Below are 12,252 nucleotides of genomic sequence, written 5' to 3'. Positions count from 1 at the left end.
AGGTCCGTTCTTAACCTGAAACTGTTCTTAACCTGGGGTACCACTTTAGCTAATGGGGCCTCCCGCTACCGCTGCACGATTTCTGTTCTCATCCAGAAGCAAAGTTTTTAACCCGATGTACTATTTCTGGGTTAGCGTTGTCTGTAACCCAAAGTGTTTGTAACCCGAGGTACCACTGTAGTTGTTTATTTCCTTGACAACAGACAGGTGCTGCTACCAAGAAGGCCCTCTGCATAGCCCATGCTTCTGGAAATGGAGCCCCTGGAAAACTCCAAACATGAACTCTGTTTAAAACTGACCAGCCATGGTTCATACAGCAGCCTGTAGCAAGTTGCCTGCCATGCATCTCTGAGAAAAAGCTATGGTTTTTTCTACCCATAGTACACACACAGGGGTCCCACGCCACCCCCAACTAAAAAAAAACCCTGATTATTTCCTGCCGTCCAAAGGCCTGTGCCCTCAGCAGTCAAACCAACTTCCCCCTTTTTGGATTGCGGTCCTGTCACCGTGGCAACGGCCTCATTTGTCCTACAAAGTACCCCCTCCCTCCAAGCTCCACTCAGGCCTAGAAAGCGAAGCGATGTGAATAACCTCCTTCCCATCGCTGGAGTTTGTTGCCATGGGGACCGTTGCACAGAGCAAGGCCTAGGCCCGCATCCTTCAGCAGGCCCATGGGTTACCATGGAACTGGTGCCAGAACAGTGCCCCCTCCCAACAAATGCTCGGCTTGCCCTTTCACACACATTTAACCATCTTGTTGTGCTCCAAACAAGGGTAGCGCTGATGGTTGCAAAAGGACACAATTCCACCATGCTCCCTCGCCGTGCTTTTATTGCACACAGACGAGCGAAAAGGTTCTCTCTTTACAATGCACAATACTGACACCTCAAGGCTTTCTAATTAAGTGAATGCATATAGATACATGAATAAAAAAGAACATTTGGGAGTCAAAACCTCTCCCCGCTGTCCTCTTAAATTAAACAAAAACCCTTCCTATAGTCCTAGATAGAATCTATTTTCAATGCTGGGGCAGTTGGGCCCTAGAAAATGCATAACTCACAGACCACTGCTACAACTAAGGCAGAGAGAAATGTTTTTTTCCTCTGGACATGTGCAAAATTAATGACAGGGCTGGGCATGTATCATACAAAATAATAATGTCTCTGAGCATGCACAGAATTGTTTCTCTGACCACTAAAAAGGCCTATCCAGACTTCTACTTCTTCACTCTCATATGAGGGTTTGTTTGTTTATGGCAGAGCTTTCAGGTATGGCTTCCAGGTAGGTTTGAGTTCCTGGATCTCTCTCACTAGATATTAACCACAGGGGACAAGCCCTGGTCCGTGGACGCAGAATCCTGCATACTGAAGATGAGAGACTAGGTTATATCCACATTATGTTGCTAACGGGTTGCTGCATCTTCTGTGTGTGTGTCTGTGCACCTTCATCCACACATTAGCATTTTCAGATTAATGCCTCCAATATCTACCTTGAAATTTCCCAACCACACTGAGAAAGTGGTTCATGGGATATATTTGTGCGGTCGCCGCTTTCCTTCAGTTAGTCCTTCACTACCCTCCTTGAATTCCAGAAACCTGAGGTCTGTTATGGGCATTTGTTTACCTGTGTGCACATGCTTTTAAAAAAAATTATTGTCTTTTTTTTAAACACAAGTTTTTCAATATACCAGAGCAGTTGTTTTTAAAAAGGTGTAAGCTCCAAGCCAGTTAAGGATTTGGAGTCGCTTGCATGAAAGAATGCCACTTCTATTCCTTTTCCCTGCAAGAGCAAATTTTATTTTTAATTTCAATACTATTGTTCTATACAAGTTTCTTTAAAAAACACACACACACACTAGAGCAACAACCACAATTGGTTCAACAACTATGGCCATTCCTGGACCAGGAAAGCCTTGCCAAAGTAGTTCATGCATTGGTTAATTCACTGGATTACTGCAATGTGCTCTATGTGGGGCTTCCCTCACACTTGACCCAGAAGCTGTGGTTAGTGTGTAACATAACAGGAGTGAGGCCTTGTCAGCGTATAATACCTGTGCTCAGAGAGCTGTACTGGTTGCCGATTTGCTACTGGGCCAGGTTCAAGGTGTTACGGTTGACATTTAAAGCCCTTGGCAGCTTTTGACCAGTGTATTTCCAAGATCACCTTACCCTACATGTGCCCAACTTGACCGCTTTGATTGGCAGAATTGATACTACTAAAGGGTGTCACATAATACACATTCTGCATTTGTAGGAACCCAATCGTTTAAGTGTGGCAGCACCTACAATTTGCAGCTCCTGCCCTATTGATATCAAGCAGGTGCCTTCATTGTATTATTTTCGGTGCCTTGTTTAGTCAAGGCTACTCAGAGGCTTAGAAAAGATGGTGTGAATTTAAGTCTGTTTAGTATTTTAACGTCTTGTGTTTTGTAATTCCCCATGCCCAATTTTATGGCTGTATCTTTTTGCAAATCGCTTTGAGGGTTTTTTGGTGTATAAATTTTATGAAATAAATAAAACAATAGTAGTGGTTTTAAAAATAACACGAATGGTCCTTCAGAAACAACGGGTGGGAAAATGCAGGCTAAAAGGGACTGATGGAAACAAAATGGAAGTCAGAAGAGATTGCAATTGTAGGGCACCCAGTAAAATGTCACCACACAAGTTAAAAACAAGAACAATACGCAGAATGCGCTTCAGTGTGTCTGCAGTCAGGTAACGTGTGGTTTTATATTGGATTTTCTTCCTTTATTGGATTATCAGTGGATTGGGACAATCTAAATTTAGTGGGAGGGAGGGAAGCGGCTACCATTTGGATGAAGATGTGTGGATGCCACAAAGGAAGACCAGTCAGCTTCAAATCCGCATTAAACTCCAGTGCGGACAAGCCCATGGAACACAGGAATCTGGTTTTATATATGCCTTAATGCTGTCATTAGTCCATCCACCACAGTACCATATTACTCCAGGATTTCAGACAGGGGACAATCCCAGTTTGACCTGGAAATGCTCAGGGATTGAACCTAGACCTTTTTGCATGCAAACCATGTACTCTGCGTCTGAACCATGGTCTTCCACCGTTTCAAAAAGAGTCCGAAGTGGTTTGAGGGAGGTTTTGCTCCCCGGAAAGTAGAAGCATTTCTTCTCTTTCCTTGTCGCCTCTGGCCAATCAAGTCTTTCTGTGTAATTTTAAACTCCGAAAAATATTGTTTATTGGAAGCCAAAGAAGGCGGAGCCAAGCACAGCAAGAGCAGTGACCCCACTTTCAACTCTCTTTAAAGTCTATAAATTGTCTCCTGTCTCAAACGGGCAGCACTGCGTCACGCAGCTGCCCAGATTCAGGTCACCTCCTGACACATTGCCTGTCCATTATTGCCAAGCTGCCAATCTCTCCTGTGTTTTCCCTCCAGGCAGGACATTGATTTTCTCTCTGATTCCCCCAACTCTGCACCTGCTTCTCCTAACCCTCCGTCCCCACACGGTCTGCACTGTGTTCCAGGCCCACAGAGACAAATAGCTTTCCTCAGACCCTAAGCCCATATCAGTTACTCATTCAGTGTGTTATTACACCTTATGATGCTTCAATAGACTGATAATGATAAAGAGAAAGTAACCTCTGGAAGACACTGCTATAGTTTTAGGCTACATGCAATACTATACCTTTAAAGCACATTCAATGCACATTCTTTCCCTCAAAGAATTCTGGGCATTGTAGTTTATGCCTGTGTTTGCAGCTAATCTAATTGCCAAATGGCACCTTAAACCTAGATATGATGGTCACCACAATGGAATGTCTAGACGCCTTTTTGCAGTGGATTATTATTATTATCATCATCATCTCATTTCTATACCATTTTATATTTTAAAGAAGAAAGCTCAAAGCAGTTGACAACACATTAAAACATCACACAATCCAAAACAAAACAAATTCAAGCTTTGAGAAAAGTATTTCAGATTCTTCCCTAAGTGACATTTTATTTTCTCGTCGCCAGATCCAGAGATCTCTGTGCGGTCGCAATTGGAACTGCGCCAGTTGCAAAACACGCCTGGAGTCTGGCTAACAATGGTTTACCCCTCAGAGACTTACAATTCCTAGCAATCATCAATAAACTACAGATCAAAGAATTCTTTTTTTTTGGGGGGGGGATGTATTTTGAGTGTGCTTTAAAGGAATAGCACATGGGTAGGCAAATTAAGGCCCAGGGGCCGGATCTGGCCCAATCGCCTTCTCAATGCGGCCCACAGATGGTCCAGGAATCAGTGTGTTGTTACATGAGTAGAATGTGTCCTTTTATTTAAAATGCATCTCTGGGTTATTTGTGGGGCCTGCCTGGTGTTTTTACATGAGTAGAATGTGTGCTTTTATTTAAAATGCATCTCTGGGTTATTTGTGGGGCATAGGAATTTGTCCTTTTTTATTTTTTCCAAAATATAGTCCGGCCCCCCACAAGGTCTGAGAGACAGTGGACCGGCCCCCTGCTGAAAAAGTTTGCTGACCCCTGGTATAGTATTTGTGCAACTTGCATGTCAAGAGTTCTACTCCGGTCTGAATCCAACAATCCTTTTGTTACGGAAGCCAACCCTTTGCCAAGAGAGTGGAGCTTTTGTTTTATTCCTGTGGCCAAACAAGACCGGAAAGAGAAAATGTTCTCTGGGCTTTCCCAAGGCCATACAATGCGGACATAATCTGAGCCAAGGTGGAGCTCTCGGGCCTATTTTGAACGCCAGAGCTGGTAAACCATGTGTGTTGCAAGGTTGCCTCTAAGGATGTGCAGAGTGCCACTGTCCATCCCCACTAAGTAGACAAGAGACAATTCCCTGCTATCTGCATACATGTGTGGTATTAAGAAAGGAGGGATTATTGGTGAGTGCGTTTAGCTACCAACCATAGTTTCAAAGGCTGGGAAGAAAATTCAAAAAAAGTTTAGATGGGAGTCACTCCAGATAGAGGAGGACCACCAGGAATGAAAAGACTGATGGATCTAAACACCCAACATTACCTCAGGCACTTACATCACTGTTCTCTGTTTATGATGACAGTTTGGGCATTTTCATATACTATGATCATACACTAGCTTAGCAGCTCCCAAAGAAGCATGGAAACTGACCCACTTCAAGGAAGACGGGGTGAAAATAAACTGGGGAGGGGGGGAAGACTTCAAGCAACTTTGCAAACTCAAAGTGCTCTATAGATCAGAACAATTAAGAACGACAAGTGGGGACATGCAACAAAAATCTTGCTGTGTATCTTTAGCCCCCAACAATGAATCTTCTGCTCTGGGGCCCAGCCAACCTGGAAACGAAACCTTGTTTTGCTGTTCCAGGGCTTCCTTGAGGGCTTTTGAAAGGGCGGACATTCCCTCAAATCAAAGCAGAACAAAGCTCCTTTTCCAGTCTGGCTGTACCGGTTCATTGAGACTGGGGATATGTGGCAACGTTTTGTCGCGTCCTCCAGTTTGTTCCTAAATATCCCTTTGCTGTGCTGTACACAACTTTGTTGTTATGTAGCAGTTGGAGAAATGTTCCTACAGAACAGGCCAGGGAGTAAGAGGGAAGAAATGGGACCTGCTGCAACAAAATGGTGCAGCGTGCCCCCAACCACCTGAGAGCTCTGATCAAGGAAGTGGAGACTTGAAAGAGCGGGGAGGGAATAAAAGGGCACCATGCCCCCAAACGCACACACAACTACCCCAATCTTCCCCCACTGAGCTATATACAGTGGTACCTCTGGTTATGTACTTAATTAGTTCTGCAGGTCCGTTCTTAACCTGAAACCGTTCTTAACCTTAGGTACCACTTTAGCTAAACGGGCCTCCCGCTGCTGCCGCGCGATTCTTAACCCAAGGTACTATTTCTGGGTTAATGGAGTCTGTAACCTGAAGCGTATGTAACCCGAGGTACCACTTTAGTGGTGGGTACCAGCCAAAACACACCTGAACTTCTTACACTGCTGTAGCAGGCAGGACTCCTGGATCATTAAAATGGAGAGAAAACTGTCTTTCCTTTGTCCTGAAACATCCCTGTACTGTATAGCATAGCTGAGAAGGGTTTTTTTAAACCTCACAGAAGGTAACTCACTAACCTTATTCCCCCACCCCGCTCCATTCTTACGGCAAGCTGTCAGGGACTTGAGCAGGTCAATTCCTTCTTTTCTCTAGCATTTTTTGGGGGGTGGGGGGTGGGCAATATTCTATTTTTCCACCACTACCTACTTTATCTGATGAACTCACACAATCTGCCTCTGCCTCTGCCTGACCTGATTTATTTAGATCTCAACCCCCACCCGCCCCTTCCTCAGCTGCAACCAGCATTCTGTGGCCTTTGTCAGGATTTTGTTGTTACTGCATTTTTTAATTTAAAAAGTTCTTTTTCTTTTAATTTACAACGCTGAATACTTCTGTGTACCGAGAGAGACCGCAGAGGATATAAACCCCTTCCCATACTTTTGGGTGGCTTCCAACCCCTTGGCTTTTGCTAATATGACGCTAACAAGCAGGGACCAACAACAAAATGTCGCAGCGCATTCCCAGACCCCGGCTCAGGATTCTTAGTAATAATAGTGAGTTTGGTGTGAGAGGCCGAGATAGCACTCAGCACTCTCTCAAGACAGCTATCGTCAAAGTTCCTCAGGAGGAAGTAATCGCCATCAAATGAGCTTGTAGTTTCCACAAGTCATTTGCGTCTAGGACAAATACGTAATACATTGCAGGCTGCAATAGTCCCTGAGGTAAAAAAAAGAGTATTATTGAATCCAGGAGCACCCCCACCCCCAACTATGCAGCAGTTGGATTTTTGCAGCTGAGGAATGCTGTTGGATCCAGATGCTTTCCAGATGTCCCATTTTTCCACAACTATAAGCAAAATATTGTTGGCCCACTCTGGCCTGATGTCCTTTTCCAGGACAGGCACTAGGGAAGCCAAATCCAGCGAAGGGTTGGGGGACCCTGACCTTCTCACACACATTCAAGGAAGAGAGTAAGGTGCAAGAGAGCCAAGACAGGCTGGGAGAGGAGAAAAAGCCATGCGTTGCATTAACACTCACTAGCATTGCAGCAGCAGCTGCTGTCCTGCAGGTTCAAAACTTGGCACTGTCCATCAGGTCTGATCTGTGCTTGGCAGGAACGGGGGTCTTCTTGGCCGGACCACACAAAAGCTATGTCCACAAAGCCGCTCCCCATTCACCACAGCAGAAGCAAAAGAGAGGTCTGGAGCAGGCCTGCACAATTTGTGACCCACAAATCAGCCCACCGGGAAACCCCGCTTAACAGGTCTGCCAAGACCAGGCAAGGAAAGCAGTCAACACAGCTGTGGGGCCTTCAAAATGTGTCCTTTTAATCTGCTTTTGGTTGTGTGGCACCCTGAGAGGATCCAGGCACAATTCTCCTGCCTCCGGCTTTTTCAGATGTGAGATACCCTCTTTGGAGATGGAGAAGACCAGGTAGTTATTCCGCACAAAAATTGGAGATTTTCAGAAATGAGCACAGCCACACTCCAGGCAATCGGGCAGCAAGCATCCTATGACCATCACATACCCTGTTCCCCATCCCAGCAGCCTCATCCGCCAGAGGAAATCCTGCCAAATTCGCTTGCCGGTCAAGAATCCGGATACAGCACAGACCAAAGTTTCCTATCCGGTTCCTGGTTGGCTTTATCTGGCTGAAGGATCAGGGACCCTCTGTTAGGTTTTCTTCCCCTAGCCATGACGGCTTCCCTCAAAATTGGATCAGCAGGCTTTTCCAGATGTGGATAATTTTTTTGGGGGGGGGGAAGGAGGACGTTCACATAATTTCATTTGGTCTCTACCTATTCTACTGAAGCTTAATGCATGTCCACAGTTCTTTTCAACCTCTGCAGCCATTTCGTCTTCTTGTGCTCCATTCCGTCCAAAAAGCTCCAAATGCTTATGTCTTCACTGAGGCGTCCTACAGAAATTTATAAAACTGCAAAACAAAACCGAGCTCCTGGCAAGTCCTCGTCACCTCTGCAATTTAGGATCTGCAGCACAAGCCTTGAAAGGAACGGCTCGCAGGATGATGTCAAGAAATCTTCATAGGTTCGTAGTTTTCAATTTGCTCTTGAGGATAGCATTGCTTGCCTCTACAACTACAGTGGTACCTCGGGCTACAGACGCTTCAGGTTACATACGCTTCAGGTTACAGACTCCGCTAACCCAGAAATAGTACCTCGGGTTAAGAACTTTGCTTCAGGATGAGAACAGAAATCGTGCTCCGGCGGCGCGGCGGGAGCGTAAGGCCCCATTAGCTAAAGTGATGCTTCAGGTTAAGAACAGTTTCAGGTTAAGAACGGCCCTCCGGAACAAATTAAGTACTTAACCTGGGTACCACTGTACTTTGTAGCTTTCACAGTCTCTCAATGCACCCAGAGCACTGTCTGATCAGGAATCACTGGGTGAATTTAAGTCTTGGGGATGTCGGCAAACTTCAGCCTACCCCGTCTGTTTTCAGCCTTTGCCCATCGTGGTTTAGGGTATCTAGAAGTGGCAGTGATGCTTTTGAATTATGGTGCTGGAGGAGACTCTTGAGAGTCCCATGGACTGCAAGAAGATCAAACCGATCCATTCTGAAGGAAATCAGCCCTGAGTGCTCACTGGAAGGACAGATCCTGAAGCTGAGGCTCCAATACTTTGGCCACCTCATGAGAAGAGAAGACTCCCTGGAAAAGACCCTGATGTTGGGAAAGATGGAGGGCACAAGGAGAAGGGGACGACAGAGGACGAGATGGTTGGACAGTGTTCTCGAAGCTACCAGCATGAGTTTGACTAAACTGCGGGAGGCAGTGGAAGACAGGAGTGCCTGGAGTGCTCTGGTCCATGGGGTCACGAAGAGTCGGACACAGCTAAACAACAACAAAAGCAGTGGCAGGTTGACCAGCTATGTTCGAGAGCAAGGGGAACCAATGGGGTACCTTTCAGATATTATTGGACAATGGCTTGCACCATCATGGCCAACGGTGAAGAATTATGAGAGTTGTAGCCCAGTAAAATCTGGTTACTCCTCTCTAAGACTCATAAATGGGAGGAAGCATTCTCCACGGCACATATGGAGACAGTTGTGTGGGCACTCCTGAAAAAATACCCATGCTGCACCTGGAGGATTGTGCCAACTCACCAATCTAAAACCAGTCACCAATACATTGGTACCTCGGGTTACAGACGCTTCAGGTTACAGACGCTTCAGGTTACAGATTCCCTAACCCAGAAATAGTACCTCGGGTTAAGAACATTGCTTCAGGGCGAAAACAGAAATCGCGCGGCAGTGGCACGAGGCCCCCATTAGCTAAAGTGGTACCTCAGGTTAAGAACAGTTTCAGGTTAAGAACGGACCTCCAGAATGAATTAAGTTTTTAACCCGAGGTACCACTGTATACCCTTTCCAGGAAAAGGTACTCAAGAGGATAGTGACTGGACAACTCTATGCCTTCTTGGGTGACAATGATCTTCACCCATATCTCTTTCATTACCAAACTGTCTGACAATAGCAAGTAGTATAAAACACTCTTCAATAATAAGAATACAGAGGCTGCTAGGGGAAACCAAGAGGCACAAAGATCTCTTGAAATACAAGTAGAATTCAGGGTGTTTTGAGGCTCTTTCTGTTCCAGAGTTCAAAATTTAGGCAAAGGAGAGAGAAATCTGTTCTCCGTTTATCAGAAACCAAAGGAGAGCCGATTTTAAAAAGTGATGGTGAAACCAGAGTTTGGTTTGAAGCTGCCTGATGAAGTTAAGCATGTCTGAGTCCAGACACTGTCTAAATAGGGAGGTCAGTCAGGATCCCAAGGCTCTAGGCTCCTTAGTAGGGGAAAACTGATGATGATGATGATGATGATGATGATGATGATTTGTTTCTTATACCCCACCCATCTGACTGGGTTACCTCAGCCGCTCTGGGCAGCTTCCAACAAAAATTCAGGAGTTGACCCCTGAAGTAAACAAACATGACTAACTTAGGTTCATCAATATCAATGGGTCTACTCTGAGTTGGACTTAGTTGAATACCACACAGTAAATAAATAAATAAATAAATAAAGCAGAATCAGTTCGTTTATGATAAAAGAGGTGCTTGGTCTAAAAAACTTGTCTGGAAGATATCAGAGAAAGAAACTGGCAGCCAGGACTGGCACTGCCAGGAGCAATTTTTTTAGCAGGTAGGTAGAACTGTAGGCTCAAAGGCATGGAAGTTAGGCTGGCATGTGCCAAACGGACATATTCATTTTAAAAAGAAGAAACACAGCTTAGCCTAAAAGTAAGAAGCTGTGTCAGAAAGTAAAACAGTTTTTAACGAGGAATTTATGCAAAAGCCAGAATGATTAAAATATGATGATAGATAGATGGTAGATATAGATAGATATAAATGGAATTAGTCAAATGCAAGGAAAAAAATAAAACTGGGTCTGGCAATAATTATGTGAAAAGCTGTAATCTAATAAACACTCATAAATACAAAAAGGGATTGTTGTTGCTGAATCATTGCTATTTGTGAATTGCCACTTGCTTTGAGCACAACTGCTTTTGGAAAAGCATCACACATATTAAAAACTAATCTAAAAATGTTAGCAGGAACTTGCCAAATGCAAAGGCAGCACAGAACTCTGCCCGTTGGTCTTTTTTGTGTGTGTGGAGTGGGGCGAAAGAAAAGAGTTGAAAGCAAAGGACTGGCAAAGTCACCAAATCAAGGACATTAGCATGTGTATGCACAGGTGAGCATTTCCCTTTTAAACAGGGCTGAGCCACAACATCTTACCCAGATACCTTCATCCCTGTGCTCCACACACACAAAGAGGCGTGCTGTGATTCGAGTTCAGGTTTGAGGAGGCAGAGCTCATTGGTCAAACTTGCCAGAGATGCTGCTGATATATTAACTGGTACATGGGGCAAGCAGCAGGTGAAAGGGTGGAGTCCTTTCCCCCCCCTCCCAATATGCAATGACAGTTCCAGGGAAGACAAGCAGTTTTCTGGAAACGTCAGAGTCTATTAGGTCTATAACGGAATAAAGCTGAAGTGGCAGATATCTCAGCACAGTGCACAGGGAGGGGTTGCCATTTCTCTCTACCAGCACCCAACACACACACACACAACCTGGGAAAGAAGAACTAGCATTATTATTACCCATTACAATTTATTACCCATCCTTCAACCTAAGGTCCCAGAGCTGGTCACAACAATGAAAGCACAACACGAATATTAAATTGCTGATATCCTCGCACCACCCAATTCTCCAGCTCCATCATCCAGAACAAACAAACAGGCCCTCTGTCTCCACGCTGCCATATGGACCCAAGACACTAAACAAGAAGAGTGTGGAGTGTGGGATTCACTTGGCTACCCCTCAAGCCACAGATGGGGAGAGGTCCCTGTGCACCCTTGCCTCCCCCTCCCCCCCAGCCCTTCTCCAGGGTCCAGGAGGCAGGTCCCCCCCCCCCAATGATACAGCACTCCGTCGCAGCAATAGCTCAGAATCTAGGTCTCCAAGGCAAACTCCATGTTCCCAGCAAGGATACCCTAAGGGAAGGTATGGCGCCAAGCCGGAGGTGGGGATGAGGAATTAAGTCGCATGGTGGCACTTGGGAAAATACATCTAAGTGGGGAGGGGGGGCAGAGTGAAACCGATAAACAGAAAAGGGCACTGCATAAGGAACAGGTAGACGAAATGTGTTAGAGGAAGAATTATGCACCTCTGATAGGCCCTGTCCACACACGTCATGTGTGAAAGAGCCACCACAGATCAAACACCACAAATGGGGAGATTTCTGGCTGTTTCAGACACAATGTCGCGCAACGCAGGCAGGTCACACACACACCACAGGGCAGCTCACAAACGACTGTGCATGCGTGCAGGAGCAGAGAGGTGTGTGTCTTTATGAAATGCACAAGATCAACAAGCAGATTGCAAGGCAGGCAGACAACAGGTACATCCCACAGAGGTCAAAAAGGATGTGCAGGGGGAGAAATGGGTGTGGACCGAGAGAGGCAATATTCCAGTCAGATGGTATACAGACAGAAGCAGAAGGGGGGGGAGAGAAACACAAGGGGGGGGAGACGGTGGCTTAAGGATGGGGACCGCAGAGAGGCAGACAAAAGGTTCAGGGTGGGCAGCAGTAGAAGAAAAGACCCTGAAATAAACAGATTGCCATGTAAGGAGATGGCCAGCCAAAGGGATGGGTGTTAAGGGGAGGAGAAAGAGATGGTGCGAGTAGGGGGCTGGCAGATGGAAGGTGGAGGGAGCTCAAGGGGGCT

General features: G+C 45.7%; 1 protein-coding gene across 2 annotated transcripts in view; it reads right to left on the bottom strand.

The window, feature by feature from the left end:
• Nucleotides 1–12,252, bottom strand: part of FAM171A2 (family with sequence similarity 171 member A2) — a 40,557-nt gene that overhangs the window by 27,198 nt on the left and 1,107 nt on the right. The gene's annotated exons all lie outside the window — the stretch shown is intronic.

This window comes from Podarcis gaigeae, assembly GCF_964106915.1.
Source record: "Podarcis gaigeae genome assembly, chromosome: 13".
Classification (NCBI taxonomy): Eukaryota; Metazoa; Chordata; class Lepidosauria; order Squamata; family Lacertidae; genus Podarcis; species Podarcis gaigeae.
The sequence above is the reverse complement of the archived record's forward strand: the minus strand, read 5'-3'. Positions and strand labels throughout refer to the sequence as shown.